The sequence below is a fragment of the Carassius gibelio genome, chromosome B22, assembly GCF_023724105.1.
Source record: "Carassius gibelio isolate Cgi1373 ecotype wild population from Czech Republic chromosome B22, carGib1.2-hapl.c, whole genome shotgun sequence".
Classification (NCBI taxonomy): Eukaryota; Metazoa; Chordata; class Actinopteri; order Cypriniformes; family Cyprinidae; genus Carassius; species Carassius gibelio.
The window spans coordinates 52,777,291-52,796,984 of record NC_068417.1 but is presented as its reverse complement, the minus strand read 5'-3'; the positions used below and the strand labels follow the sequence as shown (position 1 = coordinate 52,796,984).

The 19,694-nt window shown below is 48.0% G+C and overlaps 37 non-coding genes across 37 annotated transcripts; 30 read left to right on the top strand and 7 right to left on the bottom strand.

Annotated features, from left to right (window-relative positions):
• The first annotated feature begins 1,361 nt into the window (after nucleotides 1-1,361).
• Nucleotides 1,362-1,433, top strand: trnap-ugg (transfer RNA proline (anticodon UGG)). The gene has a single exon. It is a non-coding gene; the product is annotated as a tRNA-Pro (tRNA).
• Nucleotides 1,434-1,530: 97 nt separating this feature from the next.
• Nucleotides 1,531-1,604, top strand: trnai-aau (transfer RNA isoleucine (anticodon AAU)). The gene has a single exon. It is a non-coding gene; the product is annotated as a tRNA-Ile (tRNA).
• A 106-nt stretch (nucleotides 1,605-1,710) lies between these two features.
• trnaf-gaa (transfer RNA phenylalanine (anticodon GAA)) lies at nucleotides 1,711-1,783 on the top strand. The gene has a single exon. It is a non-coding gene; the product is annotated as a tRNA-Phe (tRNA).
• Nucleotides 1,784-1,918: 135 nt separating this feature from the next.
• Nucleotides 1,919-1,990, top strand: trnaq-uug (transfer RNA glutamine (anticodon UUG)). The gene has a single exon. It is a non-coding gene; the product is annotated as a tRNA-Gln (tRNA).
• A 775-nt stretch (nucleotides 1,991-2,765) lies between these two features.
• Nucleotides 2,766-2,838, bottom strand: trnaa-agc (transfer RNA alanine (anticodon AGC)). Its single transcript has one exon. It is a non-coding gene; the product is annotated as a tRNA-Ala (tRNA).
• Nucleotides 2,839-3,775: 937 nt separating this feature from the next.
• trnap-ugg (transfer RNA proline (anticodon UGG)) lies at nucleotides 3,776-3,847 on the top strand. Its single transcript has one exon. It is a non-coding gene; the product is annotated as a tRNA-Pro (tRNA).
• Nucleotides 3,848-3,944: 97 nt separating this feature from the next.
• trnai-aau (transfer RNA isoleucine (anticodon AAU)) lies at nucleotides 3,945-4,018 on the top strand. The gene has a single exon. It is a non-coding gene; the product is annotated as a tRNA-Ile (tRNA).
• A 106-nt stretch (nucleotides 4,019-4,124) lies between these two features.
• trnaf-gaa (transfer RNA phenylalanine (anticodon GAA)) lies at nucleotides 4,125-4,197 on the top strand. The gene has a single exon. It is a non-coding gene; the product is annotated as a tRNA-Phe (tRNA).
• A 135-nt stretch (nucleotides 4,198-4,332) lies between these two features.
• Nucleotides 4,333-4,404, top strand: trnaq-uug (transfer RNA glutamine (anticodon UUG)). The gene has a single exon. It is a non-coding gene; the product is annotated as a tRNA-Gln (tRNA).
• Nucleotides 4,405-6,189: 1,785 nt separating this feature from the next.
• On the top strand, nucleotides 6,190-6,261 carry trnap-ugg (transfer RNA proline (anticodon UGG)). The gene has a single exon. It is a non-coding gene; the product is annotated as a tRNA-Pro (tRNA).
• A 97-nt stretch (nucleotides 6,262-6,358) lies between these two features.
• trnai-aau (transfer RNA isoleucine (anticodon AAU)) lies at nucleotides 6,359-6,432 on the top strand. Its single transcript has one exon. It is a non-coding gene; the product is annotated as a tRNA-Ile (tRNA).
• Nucleotides 6,433-6,538: 106 nt separating this feature from the next.
• Nucleotides 6,539-6,611, top strand: trnaf-gaa (transfer RNA phenylalanine (anticodon GAA)). The gene has a single exon. It is a non-coding gene; the product is annotated as a tRNA-Phe (tRNA).
• A 135-nt stretch (nucleotides 6,612-6,746) lies between these two features.
• Nucleotides 6,747-6,818, top strand: trnaq-uug (transfer RNA glutamine (anticodon UUG)). The gene has a single exon. It is a non-coding gene; the product is annotated as a tRNA-Gln (tRNA).
• A 775-nt stretch (nucleotides 6,819-7,593) lies between these two features.
• On the bottom strand, nucleotides 7,594-7,666 carry trnaa-agc (transfer RNA alanine (anticodon AGC)). Its single transcript has one exon. It is a non-coding gene; the product is annotated as a tRNA-Ala (tRNA).
• A 937-nt stretch (nucleotides 7,667-8,603) lies between these two features.
• trnap-ugg (transfer RNA proline (anticodon UGG)) lies at nucleotides 8,604-8,675 on the top strand. The gene has a single exon. It is a non-coding gene; the product is annotated as a tRNA-Pro (tRNA).
• A 97-nt stretch (nucleotides 8,676-8,772) lies between these two features.
• trnai-aau (transfer RNA isoleucine (anticodon AAU)) lies at nucleotides 8,773-8,846 on the top strand. Its single transcript has one exon. It is a non-coding gene; the product is annotated as a tRNA-Ile (tRNA).
• Nucleotides 8,847-8,952: 106 nt separating this feature from the next.
• Nucleotides 8,953-9,025, top strand: trnaf-gaa (transfer RNA phenylalanine (anticodon GAA)). Its single transcript has one exon. It is a non-coding gene; the product is annotated as a tRNA-Phe (tRNA).
• Nucleotides 9,026-9,160: 135 nt separating this feature from the next.
• On the top strand, nucleotides 9,161-9,232 carry trnaq-uug (transfer RNA glutamine (anticodon UUG)). Its single transcript has one exon. It is a non-coding gene; the product is annotated as a tRNA-Gln (tRNA).
• Nucleotides 9,233-9,746: 514 nt separating this feature from the next.
• On the bottom strand, nucleotides 9,747-9,819 carry trnaa-agc (transfer RNA alanine (anticodon AGC)). The gene has a single exon. It is a non-coding gene; the product is annotated as a tRNA-Ala (tRNA).
• A 1,106-nt stretch (nucleotides 9,820-10,925) lies between these two features.
• Nucleotides 10,926-10,999, top strand: trnai-aau (transfer RNA isoleucine (anticodon AAU)). Its single transcript has one exon. It is a non-coding gene; the product is annotated as a tRNA-Ile (tRNA).
• A 106-nt stretch (nucleotides 11,000-11,105) lies between these two features.
• Nucleotides 11,106-11,178, top strand: trnaf-gaa (transfer RNA phenylalanine (anticodon GAA)). Its single transcript has one exon. It is a non-coding gene; the product is annotated as a tRNA-Phe (tRNA).
• A 135-nt stretch (nucleotides 11,179-11,313) lies between these two features.
• trnaq-uug (transfer RNA glutamine (anticodon UUG)) lies at nucleotides 11,314-11,385 on the top strand. The gene has a single exon. It is a non-coding gene; the product is annotated as a tRNA-Gln (tRNA).
• A 775-nt stretch (nucleotides 11,386-12,160) lies between these two features.
• On the bottom strand, nucleotides 12,161-12,233 carry trnaa-agc (transfer RNA alanine (anticodon AGC)). The gene has a single exon. It is a non-coding gene; the product is annotated as a tRNA-Ala (tRNA).
• Nucleotides 12,234-13,160: 927 nt separating this feature from the next.
• On the top strand, nucleotides 13,161-13,232 carry trnap-ugg (transfer RNA proline (anticodon UGG)). Its single transcript has one exon. It is a non-coding gene; the product is annotated as a tRNA-Pro (tRNA).
• A 97-nt stretch (nucleotides 13,233-13,329) lies between these two features.
• Nucleotides 13,330-13,403, top strand: trnai-aau (transfer RNA isoleucine (anticodon AAU)). Its single transcript has one exon. It is a non-coding gene; the product is annotated as a tRNA-Ile (tRNA).
• A 106-nt stretch (nucleotides 13,404-13,509) lies between these two features.
• trnaf-gaa (transfer RNA phenylalanine (anticodon GAA)) lies at nucleotides 13,510-13,582 on the top strand. Its single transcript has one exon. It is a non-coding gene; the product is annotated as a tRNA-Phe (tRNA).
• Nucleotides 13,583-13,717: 135 nt separating this feature from the next.
• trnaq-uug (transfer RNA glutamine (anticodon UUG)) lies at nucleotides 13,718-13,789 on the top strand. Its single transcript has one exon. It is a non-coding gene; the product is annotated as a tRNA-Gln (tRNA).
• Nucleotides 13,790-14,564: 775 nt separating this feature from the next.
• trnaa-agc (transfer RNA alanine (anticodon AGC)) lies at nucleotides 14,565-14,637 on the bottom strand. The gene has a single exon. It is a non-coding gene; the product is annotated as a tRNA-Ala (tRNA).
• A 1,106-nt stretch (nucleotides 14,638-15,743) lies between these two features.
• trnai-aau (transfer RNA isoleucine (anticodon AAU)) lies at nucleotides 15,744-15,817 on the top strand. Its single transcript has one exon. It is a non-coding gene; the product is annotated as a tRNA-Ile (tRNA).
• A 106-nt stretch (nucleotides 15,818-15,923) lies between these two features.
• Nucleotides 15,924-15,996, top strand: trnaf-gaa (transfer RNA phenylalanine (anticodon GAA)). Its single transcript has one exon. It is a non-coding gene; the product is annotated as a tRNA-Phe (tRNA).
• Nucleotides 15,997-16,131: 135 nt separating this feature from the next.
• Nucleotides 16,132-16,203, top strand: trnaq-uug (transfer RNA glutamine (anticodon UUG)). Its single transcript has one exon. It is a non-coding gene; the product is annotated as a tRNA-Gln (tRNA).
• A 775-nt stretch (nucleotides 16,204-16,978) lies between these two features.
• Nucleotides 16,979-17,051, bottom strand: trnaa-agc (transfer RNA alanine (anticodon AGC)). Its single transcript has one exon. It is a non-coding gene; the product is annotated as a tRNA-Ala (tRNA).
• Nucleotides 17,052-17,978: 927 nt separating this feature from the next.
• On the top strand, nucleotides 17,979-18,050 carry trnap-ugg (transfer RNA proline (anticodon UGG)). The gene has a single exon. It is a non-coding gene; the product is annotated as a tRNA-Pro (tRNA).
• A 97-nt stretch (nucleotides 18,051-18,147) lies between these two features.
• On the top strand, nucleotides 18,148-18,221 carry trnai-aau (transfer RNA isoleucine (anticodon AAU)). Its single transcript has one exon. It is a non-coding gene; the product is annotated as a tRNA-Ile (tRNA).
• A 106-nt stretch (nucleotides 18,222-18,327) lies between these two features.
• trnaf-gaa (transfer RNA phenylalanine (anticodon GAA)) lies at nucleotides 18,328-18,400 on the top strand. The gene has a single exon. It is a non-coding gene; the product is annotated as a tRNA-Phe (tRNA).
• A 135-nt stretch (nucleotides 18,401-18,535) lies between these two features.
• On the top strand, nucleotides 18,536-18,607 carry trnaq-uug (transfer RNA glutamine (anticodon UUG)). The gene has a single exon. It is a non-coding gene; the product is annotated as a tRNA-Gln (tRNA).
• A 775-nt stretch (nucleotides 18,608-19,382) lies between these two features.
• trnaa-agc (transfer RNA alanine (anticodon AGC)) lies at nucleotides 19,383-19,455 on the bottom strand. Its single transcript has one exon. It is a non-coding gene; the product is annotated as a tRNA-Ala (tRNA).
• Nucleotides 19,456-19,694: the final 239 nt, after the last annotated feature.

The following is a 19,694-nucleotide window of genomic DNA, read 5'->3' as shown; positions in this document are numbered from 1 at the left end:
ACATTCAAAATGTGTAGGGCAGGGGTGCCTCCAGGACAGGTTTGAAAACCACTGCTTTAGGGAACTGTGTGTAAAATGGCAATGTTTTGCAACCAATTTGCACAGGACCATGTCTGAAATACTTTTTGGCAGCTGTGAGACCCAAAAAAAGCTAACGTGGGAGTGTCGCAGCATTGCGTCAGTGCTAGACACACCCAAATCAGGTCTTGCAGTCTCTATTAATGAGCTGATGATTTGAAACTGGTGTGTTAGATGAGGGGAAATGCAAAATGTGCAGGGCAGGGATGCCTCCAGGACAGGATTGAAAACCACTGATTTAGGGATGTGTGAGTAAAAGGGAATGAGACAACTTGGAGAATGCGGGCATCGATCCCGCTACCTCTCGCATGCTAAGCGAGCACTCTACCATTTGAGCAAATTCCCCTGGCCTTTCAAGAATGACGAGCATAGCTGCGAATGACCGGCTTGATGCAAAGAGGCCGTCCCTCCTCTAGGCTTGCACCTTTGCACTGGCCGCGATTGTGTTGTCGAATTAACAAAGAGATTTAGCTTTTGTGTTAAAGGACCTTCTCGGTCTTGTTACGCCAGTATGCATGTGCGGATTCTTGTATTATGCAGACTACCTTGCATCACTCGGGTCACGCAGACAACTTCTCACCTCTTTTTTCTCACACTGACTTAAAGAATAAGGAAGCGGTTCTCCATTCCAGTCCTCGCTCCCCAAAGGTCTGCATATTTTGCATGTCTCTCTTTGTTAGCACACCTGATTCGGATAATCAGCTCATTAGAAGTGAGCTCCTTGCGATTGACATGGTCCCTACACAGTGTTCATTGCTCCCCACTCCCTGAGCAGGGGAAATCCGTCGAAGTTTACTTCACTTTGGAACATTGGTTCACGGATTTGCGCTGCGCAACGTCTTCACACATGGACAAGTGTGACATCATATACCTCTGTATACCTCTGTACACCTCTGTGTTAGTCACTTTGAACTGAACGTACACATACGCTTTGAACTTGAATCACGGAGGGATGTCATGTGATGTCCACTTCTCAGGGCACTTACGTTTGAATGGAACAAATGTCTGAAGCTATACGAGAAACATACAAAATGTGAAGAGCAGGGGGCTCGAGGACTGGAATTGAGAACCGCTGGTCTAAGTGACATCTGACAGTTTCAGCTGTCCTCCTTAACATCCCTCTACATGTTAGACACAGCCACATTTTTAGGTCAGTTAAGAGGCCAACTTGCGTTCGTTAGCCTTTAACACTGTCTCGAGGTCTTTGATTGCTTCCACGTTAGTTCATGTTCCTTCTTTTATTGATGCTGCAGTAGCTCTTTTTTCTCGGCCCAGCACAGGAAGGCTCGTTGGTCTAGGGGTATGATTCTCGCTTTGGGTGCGAGAGGTCCCGGGTTCAAATCCCGGACGAGCCCTTGGTCGGGATAAAACGCGAAGCTTTGTTGTCTCGTTGCGTTCACTAACATTGAGGCAGTGTTTTATTCAATCGGGTAGAGACAGATGGCGAATGGAGGCCGGTTAGCTCAGCTGGTTAGAGCGTGGTGCTAATAACGCCAAGGTCGCGGGTTCGATCCCCGTACTGGCCAGCTGTTTTTATTGTCTGGGGGCTCATCTCTTCTCTGCTCTTCTCCTGTGACAAAGAGTAGGGTGATCTCACTGAAATCCCTGCTTGCTAAGCAGGAGCTTGTTGTGGCCGAAATAGCTCAGTTGGGAGAGCGTTAGACTGAAGATCTAAAGGTCCCTGGTTCGATTCCGGGTTTCGGCAAAATCTCCCACTCATTTCCTCTTTTTGAGGCGGGCCAGTGACCAAAAATCACTGGGTTCCAACTTCTCTGTATAACTGCTTCCCCACTGCCACGGAGCTATCTGTTTCCCAGTTGGCCACCAAACAAGCAGTTTCGGTTCCATGGTGTAATGGTCAGCACTCTGGGCTTTGAATCCAGCGATCTGAGTTCGAATCTCGGTGGAACCTGTGTGGTTTCTTGCCGCAGGAAAAGAAAAAAACAGCACTAGTTTGGCACTGGTGACAGTCTTTGTGGCCCTGTGAGCAACGGCTGCTCCAGGTAAGGTTTCATGGTGTAATGGTTAGCACTCTGAATCCAGTGATCCGAGTTCAAATCGCGGTGGGACCACTTTTTGCAACCAATTTGCGCAGGACCATGTCTGAAATACTTTTTGGCAGCTTTGAGTCCAAAAAAATTAACTAACGTAGAGACTGTGGCAGCATTGCATCGATGCCCAGTCGGTCTCTTTAGGGCAGTGGTTCTCAAACCTGTCCTGGAGGCACCCCTGCCCCGCACAGTTTGATTGTCTGCCTTATTAGACACACCCAAATAAGGTCTTGCGGTCTCTATCAATGAGTTGATGATTTGAAACAGGTGTGATAGATGAGGGAAACATTCAAAATGTGTAAGGCAGGGGTGCCTCCAGGACAGGTTTGAAAACCACTGCTTTAGGGAACTGTGTGTAAAATGGCAATGTTTTGCAACCAATTTGCACAGGACCATGTCTGAAATACTTTTTGGCAGCTGTGAGACCCAAAAAAAGCTAACGTGGGAGTGTCGCAGCATTGCGTCAGTGCTAGACACACCCAAATCAGGTCTTGCAGTCTCTATTAATGAGCTGATGATTTGAAACTGGTGTGTTAGATGAGGGGAAATGCAAAATGTGCAGGGCAGGGATGCCTCCAGGACAGGATTGAAAACCACTGATTTAGGGATGTGTGAGTAAAAGGGCATGAGCCAACTTGGAGAATGCGGGCATCGATCCCGCTACCTCTCGCATGCTAAGCGAGCGCTCTACCATTTGAGCTAATTCCCCTGGCCTTTCAAGGATGACGAGCATAGCTGCGCATGACCGGCTTGATGCAAAGAGGCCGTCCCTCCTCTAGGCTTGCACCTTTGCACTGGCCGCGATTGTGTTGTCGAATTAACAAAGAGATTTAGCTTTTGTGTTAAAGGACCTTCTCGGTCTTGTTACGCCAGTATGCATGTGCGGATTCTTGTATTATGCAGACTACCTTGCATCACTCGGGTCACGCAGACAACTTCTCACCTCTTTTTTCTCACACTGACTTAAAGAATAAGGAAGCGGTTCTCCATTCCAGTCCTCGCTCCCCAAAGGTCTGCATATTTTGCATGTCTCTCTTTGTTAGCACACCTGATTCGGATAATCAGCTCATTAGAAGTGAGCTCCTTGCGATTGACATGGTCCCTACACAGTGTTCATTGCTCCCCACTCCCTGAGCAGGGGAAATCCGTCGAAGTTTACTTCACTTTGGAACATTGGTTCACGGATTTGCGCTGCGCAACGTCTTCACACATGGACAAGTGTGACATCATATACCTCTGTATACCTCTGTACACCTCTGTGTTAGTCACTTTGAACTGAACGTACACATACGCTTTGAACTTGAATCACGGAGGGATGTCATGTGATGTCCACTTCTCAGGGCACTTACGTTTGAATGGAACAAATGTCTGAAGCTATACGAGAAACATACAAAATGTGAAGAGCAGGGGGCTCGAGGACTGGAATTGAGAACCGCTGGTCTAAGTGACATCTGACAGTTTCAGCTGTCCTCCCTAACATCCCTCTACATGTTAGACACAGCCACATTTTTAGGTCAGTTAAGAGGCCAACTTGCGTTCGTTAGCCTTTAACACTGTCTCGAGGTCTTTGATTGCTTCCACGTTAGTTCATGTTCCTTCTTTTATTGATGCTGGAGTAGCTCTTTTTTCTCGGCCCAGCACAGGAAGGCTCGTTGGTCTAGGGGTATGATTCTCGCTTTGGGTGCGAGAGGTCCCGGGTTCAAATCCCGGACGAGCCCTTGGTCGGGATAAAACGTGAAGCTTTGTTGTCTCGTTGCGTTCACTAACATTGAGGCAGTTTTTTATTCAATCGGGTAGAGACAGATGGCGGAGGGAGGCCGGTTAGCTCAGCTGGTTAGAGCGTGGTGCTAATAACGCCAAGGTCGCGGGTTCGATCCCCGTACTGGCCAGCTGTTTTTATTGTCTGGGGGCTCATCTCTGCTCTGCTCTTCTCCTGTGACAAAGAGTAGGGTGATCTCACTGAAATCCCTGCTTGCTAAGCAGGAGCTTGTTGTGGCCGAAATAGCTCAGTTGGGAGAGCGTTAGACTGAAGATCTAAAGGTCCCTGGTTCGATCCCGGGTTTCGGCAAAATCTCCCACTCATTTCCTCTTTTTGAGGCGGGCCAGTGACCAAAAATCACTGGGTTCCAACTTCTCTGTATAACTGCTTCCCCACTGCCACGGAGCTATCTGTTTCCCAGTTGGCCACCAAACAAGCAGTTTCGGTTCCATGGTGTAATGGTCAGCACTCTGGGCTTTGAATCCAGCGATCTGAGTTCGAATCTCGGTGGAACCTGTGTGGTTTCTTGCCGCAGGAAAAGAAAAAAACAGCACTAGTTTGGCACTGGTGACAGTCTTTGTGGCCCTGTGAGCAACGGATGCTCCAGGTAAGGTTTCATGGTGTAATGGTTAGCACTCTGAATCCAGTGATCCGAGTTCAAATCGCGGTGGGACCACTTTTTGCAACCAATTTGCGCAGGACCATGTCTGAAATACTTTTTGGCAGCTTTGAGTCCAAAAAAATTAACTAATGTAGAGACTGTGGCAGCATTGCATCGATGCCCAGTCGGTCTCTTTAGGGCAGTGGTTCTCAAACCTGTCCTGGAGGCACCCCTGCCCTGCACAGTTTGATTGTCTGCCTTATTAGACACACCCAAATAAGGTCTTGCGGTCTCTATCAATGAGTTGATGATTTGAAACAGGTGTGATAGATGAGGGAAACATTCAAAATGTGTAGGGCAGGGGTGCCTCCAGGACAGGTTTGAAAACCACTGCTTTAGGGAACTGTGTGTAAAATGGCAATGTTTTGCAACCAATTTGCACAGGACCATGTCTGAAATACTTTTTGGCAGCTGTGAGACCCAAAAAAAGCTAACGTGGGAGTGTCGCAGCATTGCGTCAGTGCTAGACACACCCAAATCAGGTCTTGCAGTCTCTATTAATGAGCTGATGATTTGAAACTGGTGTGTTAGATGAGGGGAAATGCAAAATGTGCAGGGCAGGGATGCCTCCAGGACAGGATTGAAAACCACTGATTTAGGGATGTGTGAGTAAAAGGGAATGAGACAACTTGGAGAATGCGGGCATCGATCCCGCTACCTCTCGCATGCTAAGCGAGCACTCTACCATTTGAGCAAATTCCCCTGGCCTTTCAAGAATGACGAGCATAGCTGCGAATGACCGGCTTGATGCAAAGAGGCCGTCCCTCCTCTAGGCTTGCACCTTTGCACTGGCCGCGATTGTGTTGTCGAATTAACAAAGAGATTTAGCTTTTGTGTTAAAGGACCTTCTCGGTCTTGTTACGCCAGTATGCATGTGCGGATTCTTGTATTATGCAGACTACCTTGCATCACTCGGGTCACGCAGACAACTTCTCACCTCTTTTTTCTCACACTGACTTAAAGAATAAGGAAGCGGTTCTCCATTCCAGTCCTCGCTCCCCAAAGGTCTGCATATTTTGCATGTCTCTCTTTGTTAGCACACCTGATTCGGATAATCAGCTCATTAGAAGTGAGCTCCTTGCGATTGACATGGTCCCTACACAGTGTTCATTGCTCCCCACTCCCTGAGCAGGGGAAATCCGTCGAAGTTTACTTCACTTTGGAACATTGGTTCACGGATTTGCGCTGCGCAACGTCTTCACACATGGACAAGTGTGACATCATATACCTCTGTATACCTCTGTACACCTCTGTGTTAGTCACTTTGAACTGAACGTACACATACGCTTTGAACTTGAATCACGGAGGGATGTCATGTGATGTCCACTTCTCAGGGCACTTACGTTTGAATGGAACAAATGTCTGAAGCTATACGAGAAACATACAAAATGTGAAGAGCAGGGGGCTCGAGGACTGGAATTGAGAACCGCTGGTCTAAGTGACATCTGACAGTTTCAGCTGTCCTCCTTAACATCCCTCTACATGTTAGACACAGCCACATTTTTAGGTCAGTTAAGAGGCCAACTTGCGTTCGTTAGCCTTTAACACTGTCTCGAGGTCTTTGATTGCTTCCACGTTAGTTCATGTTCCTTCTTTTATTGATGCTGCAGTAGCTCTTTTTTCTCGGCCCAGCACAGGAAGGCTCGTTGGTCTAGGGGTATGATTCTCGCTTTGGGTGCGAGAGGTCCCGGGTTCAAATCCCGGACGAGCCCTTGGTCGGGATAAAACGCGAAGCTTTGTTGTCTCGTTGCGTTCACTAACATTGAGGCAGTGTTTTATTCAATCGGGTAGAGACAGATGGCGAATGGAGGCCGGTTAGCTCAGCTGGTTAGAGCGTGGTGCTAATAACGCCAAGGTCGCGGGTTCGATCCCCGTACTGGCCAGCTGTTTTTATTGTCTGGGGGCTCATCTCTGCTCTGCTCTTCTCCTGTGACAAAGAGTAGGGTGATCTCACTGAAATCCCTGCTTGCTAAGCAGGAGCTTGTTGTGGCCGAAATAGCTCAGTTGGGAGAACGTTAGACTGAAGATCTAAAGGTCCCTGGTTCGATTCCGGGTTTCGGCAAAATCTCCCACTCATTTCCTCTTTTTGAGGCGGGCCAGTGACCAAAAATCACTGGGTTCCAACTTCTCTGTATAACTGCTTCCCCACTGCCACGGAGCTATCTGTTTCCCAGTTGGCCACCAAACAAGCAGTTTCGGTTCCATGGTGTAATGGTCAGCACTCTGGGCTTTGAATCCAGCGATCTGAGTTCGAATCTCGGTGGAACCTGTGTGGTTTCTTGCCGCAGGAAAAGAAAAAAACAGCACTAGTTTGGCACTGGTGACAGTCTTTGTGGCCCTGTGAGCAACGGCTGCTCCAGGTAAGGTTTCATGGTGTAATGGTTAGCACTCTGAATCCAGTGATCCGAGTTCAAATCGCGGTGGGACCACTTTTTGCAACCAATTTGCGCAGGACCATGTCTGAAATACTTTTTGGCAGCTTTGAGTCCAAAAAAATTAACTAACGTAGAGACTGTGGCAGCATTGCATCGATGCCCAGTCGGTCTCTTTAGGGCAGTGGTTCTCAAACCTGTCCTGGAGGCACCCCTGCCTTGCACAGTTTGATTGTCTGCCTTATTAGACACACCCAAATAAGGTCTTGCGGTCTCTATCAATGAGTTGATGATTTGAAACAGGTGTGATAGATGAGGGAAACATTCAAAATGTGTAGGGCAGGGGTGCCTCCAGGACAGGTTTGAAAACCACTGCTTTAGGGAACTGTGTGTAAAATGGCAATGTTTTGCAACCAATTTGCACAGGACCATGTCTGAAATACTTTTTGGCAGCTGTGAGACCCAAAAAAAGCTAATGTGGGAGTGTCGCAGCATTGCGTCAGTGCTAGACACACCCAAATCAGGTCTTGCAGTCTCTATTAATGAGCTGATGATTTGAAACTGGTGTGTTAGATGAGGGGAAATGCAAAATGTGCAGGGCAGGGATGCCTCCAGGACAGGATTGAAAACCACTGATTTAGGGATGTGTGAGTAAAAGGGAATGAGACAACTTGGAGAATGCGGGCATCGATCCCGCTACCTCTCGCATGCTAAGCGAGCGCTCTACCATTTGAGCTAATTCCCCTGGCCTTTCAAGAATGACGAGCATAGCTGCGAATGACCGGCTTGATGCAAAGAGGCCGTCCCTCCTCTAGGCTTGCACCTTTGCACTGGCCGCGATTGTGTTGTCGAATTAACAAAGAGATTTAGCTTTTGTGTTAAAGGACCTTCTCGGTCTTGTTACGCCAGTATGCATGTGCGGATTCTTGTATTATGCAGACTACCTTGCATCACTCGGGTCACGCAGACAACTTCTCACCTCTTTTTTCTCACACTGACTTAAAGAATAAGGAAGCGGTTCTCCATTCCAGTCCTCGCTCCCCAAAGGTCTGCATATTTTGCATGTCTCTCTTTGTTAGCACACCTGATTCGGATAATCAGCTCATTAGAAGTGAGCTCCTTGCGATTGACATGGTCCCTACACAGTGTTCATTGCTCCCCACTCCCTGAGCAGGGGAAATCCGTCGAAGTTTACTTCACTTTGGAACATTGGTTCACGGATTTGCGCTGCGCAACGTCTTCACACATGGACAAGTGTGACATCATATACCTCTGTATACCTCTGTACACCTCTGTGTTAGTCACTTTGAACTGAACGTACACATACGCTTTGAACTTGAATCACGGAGGGATGTCATGTGATGTCCACTTCTCAGGGCACTTACGTTTGAATGGAACAAATGTCTGAAGCTATACGAGAAACATACAAAATGTGAAGAGCAGGGGGCTCGAGGACTGGAATTGAGAACCGCTGGTCTAAGTGACATCTGACAGTTTCAGCTGTCCTCCTTAACATCCCTCTACATGTTAGACACAGCCACATTTTTAGGTCAGTTAAGAGGCCAACTTGCGTTCGTTAGCCTTTAACACTGTCTCGAGGTCTTTGATTGCTTCCACGTTAGTTCATGTTCCTTCTTTTATTGATGCTGCAGTAGCTCTTTTTTCTCGGCCCAGCACAGGAAGGCTCGTTGGTCTAGGGGTATGATTCTCGCTTTGGGTGCGAGAGGTCCCGGGTTCAAATCCCGGACGAGCCCTTGGTCGGGATAAAACGCGAAGCTTTGTTGTCTCGTTGCGTTCACTAACATTGAGGCAGTGTTTTATTCAATCGGGTAGAGACAGATGGCGAAGGGAGGCCGGTTAGCTAAGCTGGTTAGAGCGTGGTGCTAATAACGCCAAGGTCGCGGGTTCGATCCCCGTACTGGCCAGCTGTTTTTATTGTCTGGGGGCTCATCTCTGCTCTGCTCTTCTCCTGTGACAAAGAGTAGGGTGATCTCACTGAAATCCCTGCTTGCTAAGCAGGAGCTTGTTGTGGCCGAAATAGCTCAGTTGGGAGAGCGTTAGACTGAAGATCTAAAGGTCCCTGGTTCGATTCTGGGTTTCGGCAAAATCTCCCACTCATTTCCTCTTTTTGAGGCGGGCCAGTGACCAAAAATCACTGGGTTCCAACTTCTCTGTATAACTGCTTCCCCACTGCCACGGAGCTATCTGTTTCCCAGTTGGCCACCAAACAAGCAGTTTCGGTTCCATGGTGTAATGGTCAGCACTCTGGGCTTTGAATCCAGCGATCTGAGTTCGAATCTCGGTGGAACCTGTGTGGTTTCTTGCCGCAGGAAAAGAAAAAAACAGCACTAGTTTGGCACTGGTGACAGTCTTTGTGGCCCTGTGAGCAACGGCTGCTCCAGGTAAGGTTTCATGGTGTAATGGTTAGCACTCTGAATCCAGTGATCCGAGTTCAAATCGCGGTGGGACCACTTTTTGCAACCAATTTGCGCAGGACCATGTCTGAAATACTTTTTGGCAGCTTTGAGTCCAAAAAAATTAACTAACGTAGAGACTGTGGCAGCATTGCATCGATGCCCAGTCGGTCTCTTTAGGGCAGTGGTTCTCAAACCTGTCCTGGAGGCACCCCTGCCTTGCACAGTTTGATTGTCTGCCTTATTAGACACACCCAAATAAGGTCTTGCGGTCTCTATCAATGAGTTGATGATTTGAAACAGGTGTGTTAGATGAGGGGAAATGCAAAATGTGCAGGGCAGGGATGCCTCCAGGACAGGATTGAAAACCACTGATTTAGGGATGTGTGAGTAAAAGGGCATGAGCCAACTTGGAGAATGCGGGCATCGATCCCGCTACCTCTCGCATGCTAAGCGAGCGCTCTACCATTTGAGCTAATTCCCCTAGCCTTTCAAGAATGACGAGCATAGCTGCGAATGACCGGCTTGATGCAAAGAGGCCGTCCCTCCTCTAGGCTTGCACCTTTGCACTGGCCGCGATTGTGTTGTCGAATTAACAAAGAGATTTAGCTTTTGTGTTAAAGGACCTTCTCGGTCTTGTTACGCCAGTATGCATGTGCGGATTCTTGTATTATGCAGACTACCTTGCATCACTCGGGTCACGCAGACAACTTCTCACCTCTTTTTTCTCACACTGACTTAAAGAATAAGGAAGCGGTTCTCCATTCCAGTCCTCGCTCCCCAAAGGTCTGCATATTTTGCATGTCTCTCTTTGTTAGCACACCTGATTCGGATAATCAGCTCATTAGAAGTGAGCTCCTTGCGATTGACATGGTCCCTACACAGTGTTCATTGCTCCCCACTCCCTGAGCAGGGGAAATCCGTCGAAGTTTACTTCACTTTGGAACATTGGTTCACGGATTTGCGCTGCGCAACGTCTTCACACATGGACAAGTGTGACATCATATACCTCTGTATACCTCTGTACACCTCTGTGTTAGTCACTTTGAACTGAACGTACACATACGCTTTGAACTTGAATCACGGAGGGATGTCATGTGATGTCCACTTCTCAGGGCACTTACGTTTGAATGGAACAAATGTCTGAAGCTATACGAGAAACATACAAAATGTGAAGAGCAGGGGGCTCGAGGACTGGAATTGAGAACCGCTGGTCTAAGTGACATCTGACAGTTTCAGCTGTCCTCCCTAACATCCCTCTACATGTTAGACACAGCCACATTTTTAGGTCAGTTAAGAGGCCAACTTGCGTTCGTTAGCCTTTAACACTGTCTCGAGGTCTTTGATTGCTTCCACGTTAGTTCATGTTCCTTCTTTTATTGATGCTGGAGTAGCTCTTTTTTCTCGGCCCAGCACAGGAAGGCTCGTTGGTCTAGGGGTATGATTCTCCCTTTGGGTGCGAGAGGTCCCGGGTTCAAATCCCGGAAGAGCCCTTGGTCGGGATAAAACGTGAAGCTTTGTTGTCTCGTTGCGTTCACTAACATTGAGGCAGTGTTTTATTCAATCGGGTAGAGACAGATGGCGAAGGGAGGCCGGTTAGCTCAGCTGGTTAGAGCGTGGTGCTAATAACGCCAAGGTCGCGGGTTCGATCCCCGTACTGGCCAGCTGTTTTTATTGTCTGGGGGCTCATCTCTGCTCTGCTCTTCTCCTGTGACAAAGAGTAGGGTGATCTCACTGAAATCCCTGCTTGCTAAGCAGGAGCTTGTTGTGGCCGAAATAGTTCAGTTGGGAGAGCGTTAGACTGAAGATCTAAAGGTCCCTGGTTCGATCCCGGGTTTCGGCAAAATCTCCCACTCATTTCCTCTTTTTGAGGCGGGCCAGTGACCAAAAATCACTGGGTTCCAACTTCTCTGTATTACTGCTTCCCCACTGCCACGGAGCTATCTGTTTCCCAGTTGGCCACCAAACAAGCAGTTTCGGTTCCATGGTGTAATGGTCAGCACTCTGGGCTTTGAATCCAGCGATCTGAGTTCGAATCTCGGTGGAACCTGTGTGGTTTCTTGCCGCAGGAAAAGAAAAAAACAGCACTAGTTTGGCACTGGTGACAGTCTTTGTGGCCCTGTGAGCAACGGCTGCTCCAGGTAAGGTTTCATGGTGTAATGGTTAGCACTCTGAATCCAGTGATCCGAGTTCAAATCGCGGTGGGACCACTTTTTGCAACCAATTTGCGCAGGACCATGTCTGAAATACTTTTTGGCAGCTTTGAGTCCAAAAAAATTAACTAACGTAGAGACTGTGGCAGCATTGCATCAATGCCCAGTCGGTCTCTTTAGGGCAGTGGTTCTCAAACCTGTCCTGGAGGCACCCCTGCCCTGCACAGTTTGATTGTCTGCCTTATTAGACACACCCAAATAAGGTCTTGCGGTCTCTATCAATGAGTTGATGATTTGAAACAGGTGTGATAGATGAGGGAAACATTCAAAATGTGTAGGGCAGGGGTGCCTCCAGGACAGGTTTGAAAACCACTGCTTTAGGGAACTGTGTGTAAAATGGCAATGTTTTGCAACCAATTTGCACAGGACCATGTCTGAAATACTTTTTGGCAGCTGTGAGACCCAAAAAAAGCTAACGTGGGAGTGTCGCAGCATTGCGTCAGTGCTAGACACACCCAAATCAGGTCTTGCAGTCTCTATTAATGAGCTGATGATTTGAAACTGGTGTGTTAGATGAGGGGAAATGCAAAATGTGCAGGGCAGGGATGCCTCCAGGACAGGATTGAAAACCACTGATTTAGGGATGTGTGAGTAAAAGGGCATGAGCCAACTTGGAGAATGCGGGCATCGATCCCGCTACCTCTCGCATGCTAAGCGAGCGCTCTACCATTTGAGCTAATTCCCCTGGCCTTTCAAGAATGACGAGCATAGCTGCGAATGACCGGCTTGATGCAAAGAGGCCGTCCCTCCTCTAGGCTTGCACCTTTGCACTGGCCGCGATTGTGTTGTCGAATTAACAAAGAGATTTAGCTTTTGTGTTAAAGGACCTTCTCGGTCTTGTTACGCCAGTATGCATGTGCGGATTCTTGTATTATGCAGACTACCTTGCATCACTCGGGTCACGCAGACAACTTCTCACCTCTTTTTTCTCACACTGACTTAAAGAATAAGGAAGCGGTTCTCCATTCCAGTCCTCGCTCCCCAAAGGTCTGCATATTTTGCATGTCTCTCTTTGTTAGCACACCTGATTCGGATAATCAGCTCATTAGAAGTGAGCTCCTTGCGATTGACATGGTCCCTACACAGTGTTCATTGCTCCCCACTCCCTGAGCAGGGGAAATCCGTCGAAGTTTACTTCACTTTGGAACATTGGTTCACGGATTTGCGCTGCGCAACGTCTTCACACATGGACAAGTGTGACATCATATACCTCTGTACACCTCTGTGTTAGTCACTTTGAACTGAACGTACACATACGCTTTGAACTTGAATCACGGAGGGATGTCATGTGATGTCCACTTCTCAGGGCACTTACGTTTGAATGGAACAAATGTCTGAAGCTATACGAGAAACATACAAAATGTGAAGAGCAGGGGGCTCGAGGACTGGAATTGAGAACCGCTGGTCTAAGTGACATCTGACAGTTTCAGCTGTCCTCCCTAACATCCCTCTACATGTTAGACACAGCCACATTTTTAGGTCAGTTAAGAGGCCAACTTGCGTTCGTTAGCCTTTAACACTGTCTCGAGGTCTTTGATTGCTTCCACGTTAGTTCATGTTCCTTCTTTTATTGATGCTGCAGTAGCTCTTTTTTCTCGGCCCAGCACAGGAAGGCTCGTTGGTCTAGGGGTATGATTCTCGCTTTGGGTGCGAGAGGTCCCGGGTTCAAATCCCGGACGAGCCCTTGGTCGGGATAAAACGTGAAGCTTTGTTGTCTCGTTGCGTTCACTAACATTGAGGCAGTGTTTTATTCAATCGGGTAGAGACAGATGGCGAAGGGAGGCCGGTTAGCTCAGCTGGTTAGAGCGTGGTGCTAATAACGCCAAGGTCGCGGGTTCGATCCCCGTACTGGCCAGCTGTTTTTATTGTCTGGGGGCTCATCTCTGCTCTGCTCTTCTCCTGTGACAAAGAGTAGGGTGATCTCACTGAAATCCCTGCTTGCTAAGCAGGAGCTTGTTGTGGCCGAAATAGCTCAGTTGGGAGAGCATTAGACTGAAGATCTAAAGGTCCCTGGTTCGATCCCGGGTTTCGGCAAAATCTCCCACTCATTTCCTCTTTTTGAGGCGGGCCAGTGACCAAAAATCACTGGGTTCAAACTTCTCTGTATAACTGCTTCCCCACTGCCACGGAGCTATCTGTTTCCCAGTTGGCCACCAAACAAGCAGTTTCGGTTCCATGGTGTAATGGTCAGCACTCTGGGCTTTGAATCCAGCGATCTGAGTTCGAATCTCGGTGGAACCTGTGTGGTTTCTTGCCGCAGGAAAAGAAAAAAACAGCACTAGTTTGGCACTGGTGACAGTCTTTGTGGCCCTGTGAGCAACGGCTGCTCCAGGTAAGGTTTCATGGTGTAATGGTTAGCACTCTGAATCCAGTGATCCGAGTTCAAATCGCGGTGGGACCACTTTTTGCAACCAATTTGCGCAGGACCATGTCTGAAATACTTTTTGGCAGCTTTGAGTCCAAAAAAATTAACTAACGTAGAGACTGTGGCAGCATTGCATCAATGCCCAGTCGGTCTCTTTAGGGCAGTGGTTCTCAAACCTGTCCTGGAGGCACCCCTGCCCTGCACAGTTTGATTGTCTGCCTTATTAGACACACCCAAATAAGGTCTTGCGGTCTCTATCAATGAGTTGATGATTTGAAACAGGTGTGATAGATGAGGGAAACATTCAAAATGTGTAGGGCAGGGGTGCCTCCAGGACAGGTTTGAAAACCACTGCTTTAGGGAACTGTGTGTAAAATGGCAATGTTTTGCAACCAATTTGCACAGGACCATGTCTGAAATACTTTTTGGCAGCTGTGAGACCCAAAAAAAGCTAACGTGGGAGTGTCGCAGCATTGCGTCAGTGCTAGACACACCCAAATCAGGTCTTGCAGTCTCTATTAATGAGCTGATGATTTGAAACTGGTGTGTTAGATGAGGGGAAATGCAAAATGTGCAGGGCAGGGATGCCTCCAGGACAGGATTGAAAACCACTGATTTAGGGATGTGTGAGTAAAAGGGCATGAGCCAACTTGGAGAATGCGGGCATCGATCCCGCTACCTCTCGCATGCTAAGCGAGCACTCTACCATTTGAGCTAATTCCCCTGGCCTTTCAAGAATGACGAGCATAGCTGCGAATGACCGGCTTGATGCAAAGAGGCCGTCCCTCCTCTAGGCTTGCACCTTTGCACTGGCCGCGATTGTGTTGTCGAATTAACAAAGAGATTTAGCTTTTGTGTTAAAGGACCTTCTCGGTCTTGTTACGCCAGTATGCATGTGCGGATTCTTGTATTATGCAGACTACCTTGCATCACTCGGGTCACGCAGACAACTTCTCACCTCTTTTTTCTCACACTGACTTAAAGAATAAGGAAGCGGTTCTCCATTCCAGTCCTCGCTCCCCAAAGGTCTGCATATTTTGCATGTCTCTCTTTGTTAGCACACCTGATTCGGATAATCAGCTCATTAGAAGTGAGCTCCTTGCGATTGACATGGTCCCTACACAGTGTTCATTGCTCCCCACTCCCTGAGCAGGGGAAATCCGTCGAAGTTTACTTCACTTTGGAACATTGGTTCACGGATTTGCGCTGCGCAACGTCTTCACACATGGACAAGTGTGACATCATATACCTCTGTATACCTCTGTACACCTCTGTGTTAGTCACTTTGAACTGAACGTACACATACGCTTTGAACTTGAATCACGGAGGGATGTCATGTGATGTCCACTTCTCAGGGCACTTACGTTTGAATGGAACAAATGTCTGAAGCTATACGAGAAACATACAAAATGTGAAGAGCAGGGGGCTCGAGGACTGGAATTGAGAACCGCTGGTCTAAGTGACATCTGACAGTTTCAGCTGTCCTCCCTAACATCCCTCTACATGTTAGACACAGCCACATTTTTAGGTCAGTTAAGAGGCCAACTTGCGTTCGTTAGCCTTTAACACTGTCTCGAGGTCTTTGATTGCTTCCACGTTAGTTCATGTTCCTTCTTTTATTGATGCTGGAGTAGCTCTTTTTTCTCGGCCCAGCACAGGAAGGCTCGTTGGTCTAGGGGTATGATTCTCCCTTTGGGTGCGAGAGGTCCCGGGTTCAAATCCCGGAAGAGCCCTTGGTCGGGATAAAACGTGAAGCTTTGTTGTCTCGTTGCGTTCACTAACATTGAGGCAGTGTTTTATTCAATCGGGTAGAGACAGATGGCGAAGGGAGGCCGGTTAGCTCAGCTGGTTAGAGCGTGGTGCTAATAACGCCAAGGTCGCGGGTTCGATCCCCGTACTGGCCAGCTGTTTTTATTGTCTGGGGGCTCATCTCTGCTCTGCTCTTCTCCTGTGACAAAGAGTAGGGTGATCTCACTGAAATCCCTGCTTGCTAAGCAGGAGCTTGTTGTGGCCGAAATAGTTCAGTTGGGAGAGCGTTAGACTGAAGATCTAAAGGTCCCTGGTTCGATCCCGGGTTTCGGCAAAATCTCCCACTCATTTCCTCTTTTTGAGGCGGGCCAGTGACCAAAAATCACTGGGTTCCAACTTCTCTGTATTACTGCTTCCCCACTGCCACGGAGCTATCTGTTTCCCAGTTGGCCACCAAACAAGCAGTTTCGGTTCCATGGTGTAATGGTCAGCACTCTGGGCTTTGAATCCAGCGATCTGAGTTCGAATCTCGGTGGAACCTGTGTGGTTTCTTGCCGCAGGAAAAGAAAAAAACAGCACTAGTTTGGCACTGGTGACAGTCTTTGTGGCCCTGTGAGCAACGGCTGCTCCAGGTAAGGTTTCATGGTGTAATGGTTAGCACTCTGAATCCAGTGATCCGAGTTCAAATCGCGGTGGGACCACTTTTTGCAACCAATTTGCGCAGGACCATGTCTGAAATACTTTTTGGCAGCTTTGAGTCCAAAAAAATTAACTAACGTAGAGACTGTGGCAGCATTGCATCAATGCCCAGTCGGTCTCTTTAGGGCAGTGGTTCTCAAACCTGTCCTGGAGGCACCCCTGCCCTGCACAGTTTGATTGTCTGCCTTATTAGACACACCCAAATAAGGTCTTGCGGTCTCTATCAATGAGTTGATGATTTGAAACAGGTGTGATAGATGAGGGAAACATTCAAAATGTGTAGGGCAGGGGTGCCTCCAGGACAGGTTTGAAAACCACTGCTTTAGGGAACTGTGTGTAAAATGGCAATGTTTTGCAACCAATTTGCACAGGACCATGTCTGAAATACTTTTTGGCAGCTGTGAGACCCAAAAAAAGCTAACGTGGGAGTGTCGCAGCATTGCGTCAGTGCTAGACACACCCAAATCAGGTCTTGCAGTCTCTATTAATGAGCTGATGATTTGAAACTGGTGTGTTAGATGAGGGGAAATGCAAAATGTGCAGGGCAGGGATGCCTCCAGGACAGGATTGAAAACCACTGATTTAGGGATGTGTGAGTAAAAGGGCATGAGCCAACTTGGAGAATGCGGGCATCGATCCCGCTACCTCTCGCATGCTAAGCGAGCGCTCTACCATTTGAGCTAATTCCCCTGGCCTTTCAAGAATGACGAGCATAGCTGCGAATGACCGGCTTGATGCAAAGAGGCCGTCCCTCCTCTAGGCTTGCACCTTTGCACTGGCCGCGATTGTGTTGTCGAATTAACAAAGAGATTTAGCTTTTGTGTTAAAGGACCTTCTCGGTCTTGTTACGCCAGTATGCATGTGCGGATTCTTGTATTATGCAGACTACCTTGCATCACTCGGGTCACGCAGACAACTTCTCACCTCTTTTTTCTCACACTGACTTAAAGAATAAGGAAGCGGTTCTCCATTCCAGTCCTCGCTCCCCAAAGGTCTGCATATTTTGCATGTCTCTCTTTGTTAGCACACCTGATTCGGATAATCAGCTCATTAGAAGTGAGCTCCTTGCGATTGACATGGTCCCTACACAGTGTTCATTGCTCCCCACTCCCTGAGCAGGGGAAATCCGTCGAAGTTTACTTCACTTTGGAACATTGGTTCACGGATTTGCGCTGCGCAACGTCTTCACACATGGACAAGTGTGACATCATATACCTCTGTACACCTCTGTGTTAGTCACTTTGAACTGAACGTACACATACGCTTTGAACTTGAATCACGGAGGGATGTCATGTGATGTCCACTTCTCAGGGCACTTACGTTTGAATGGAACAAATGTCTGAAGCTATACGAGAAACATACAAAATGTGAAGAGCAGGGGGCTCGAGGACTGGAATTGAGAACCGCTGGTCTAAGTGACATCTGACAGTTTCAGCTGTCCTCCCTAACATCCCTCTACATGTTAGACACAGCCACATTTTTAGGTCAGTTAAGAGGCCAACTTGCGTTCGTTAGCCTTTAACACTGTCTCGAGGTCTTTGATTGCTTCCACGTTAGTTCATGTTCCTTCTTTTATTGATGCTGCAGTAGCTCTTTTTTCTCGGCCCAGCACAGGAAGGCTCGTTGGTCTAGGGGTATGATTCTTGCTTTGGGTGCGAGAGGTCCCGGGTTCAAATCCCGGACGAGCCCTTGGTCGGGATAAAACGTGAAGCTTTGTTGTCTCGTTGCGTTCACTAACATTGAGGCAGTGTTTTATTCAATCGGGTAGAGACAGATGGCGAAGGGAGGCCGGTTAGCTCAGCTGGTTAGAGCGTGGTGCTAATAACGCCAAGGTCGCGGGTTCGATCCCCGTACTGGCCAGCTGTTTTTATTGTCTGGGGGCTCATCTCTGCTCTGCTCTTCTCCTGTGACAAAGAGTAGGGTGATCTCACTGAAATCCCTGCTTGCTAAGCAGGAGCTTGTTGTGGCCGAAATAGCTCAGTTGGGAGAGCATTAGACTGAAGATCTAAAGGTCCCTGGTTCGATCCCGGGTTTCGGCAAAATCTCCCACTCATTTCCTCTTTTTGAGGCGGGCCAGTGACCAAAAATCACTGGGTTCAAACTTCTCTGTATAACTGCTTCCCCACTGCCACGGAGCTATCTGTTTCCCAGTTGGCCACCAAACAAGCAGTTTCGGTTCCATGGTGTAATGGTCAGCACTCTGGGCTTTGAATCCAGCGATCTGAGTTCGAATCTCGGTGGAACCTGTGTGGTTTCTTGCCGCAGGAAAAGAAAAAAACAGCACTAGTTTGGCACTGGTGACAGTCTTTGTGGCCCTGTGAGCAACGGCTGCTCCAGGTAAGGTTTCATGGTGTAATGGTTAGCACTCTGAATCCAGTGATCCGAGTTCAAATCGCGGTGGGACCACTTTTTGCAACCAATTTGCGCAGGACCATGTCTGAAATACTTTTTGGCAGCTTTGAGTCCAAAAAAATTAACTAACGTAGAGACTGTGGCAGCATTGCATCAATGCCCAGTCGGTCTCTTTAGGGCAGTGGTTCTCAAACCTGTCCTGGAGGCACCCCTGCCCTGCACAGTTTGATTGTCTGCCTTATTAGACACACCCAAATAAGGTCTTGCGGTCTCTATCAATGAGTTGATGATTTGAAACAGGTGTGATAGATGAGGGAAACATTCAAAATGTGTAGGGCAGGGGTGCCTCCAGGACAGGTTTGAAAACCACTGCTTTAGGGAACTGTGTGTAAAATGGCAATGTTTTGCAACCAATTTGCACAGGACCATGTCTGAAATACTTTTTGGCAGCTGTGAGACCCAAAAAAAGCTAACGTGGGAGTGTCGCAGCATTGCGTCAGTGCTAGACACACCCAAATCAGGTCTTGCAGTCTCTATTAATGAGCTGATGATTTGAAACTGGTGTGTTAGATGAGGGGAAATGCAAAATGTGCAGGGCAGGGATGCCTCCAGGACAGGATTGAAAACCACTGATTTAGGGATGTGTGAGTAAAAGGGCATGAGCCAACTTGGAGAATGCGGGCATCGATCCCGCTACCTCTCGCATGCTAAGCGAGCGCTCTACCATTTGAGCTAATTCCCCTGGCCTTTCAAGAATGACGAGCATAGCTGCGAATGACCGGCTTGATGCAAAGAGGCCGTCCCTCCTCTAGGCTTGCACCTTTGCACTGGCCGCGATTGTGTTGTCGAATTAACAAAGAGATTTAGCTTTTGTGTTAAAGGACCTTCTCGGTCTTGTTACGCCAGTATGCATGTGCGGATTCTTGTATTATGCAGACTACCTTGCATCACTCGGGTCACGCAGACAACTTCTCACCTCTT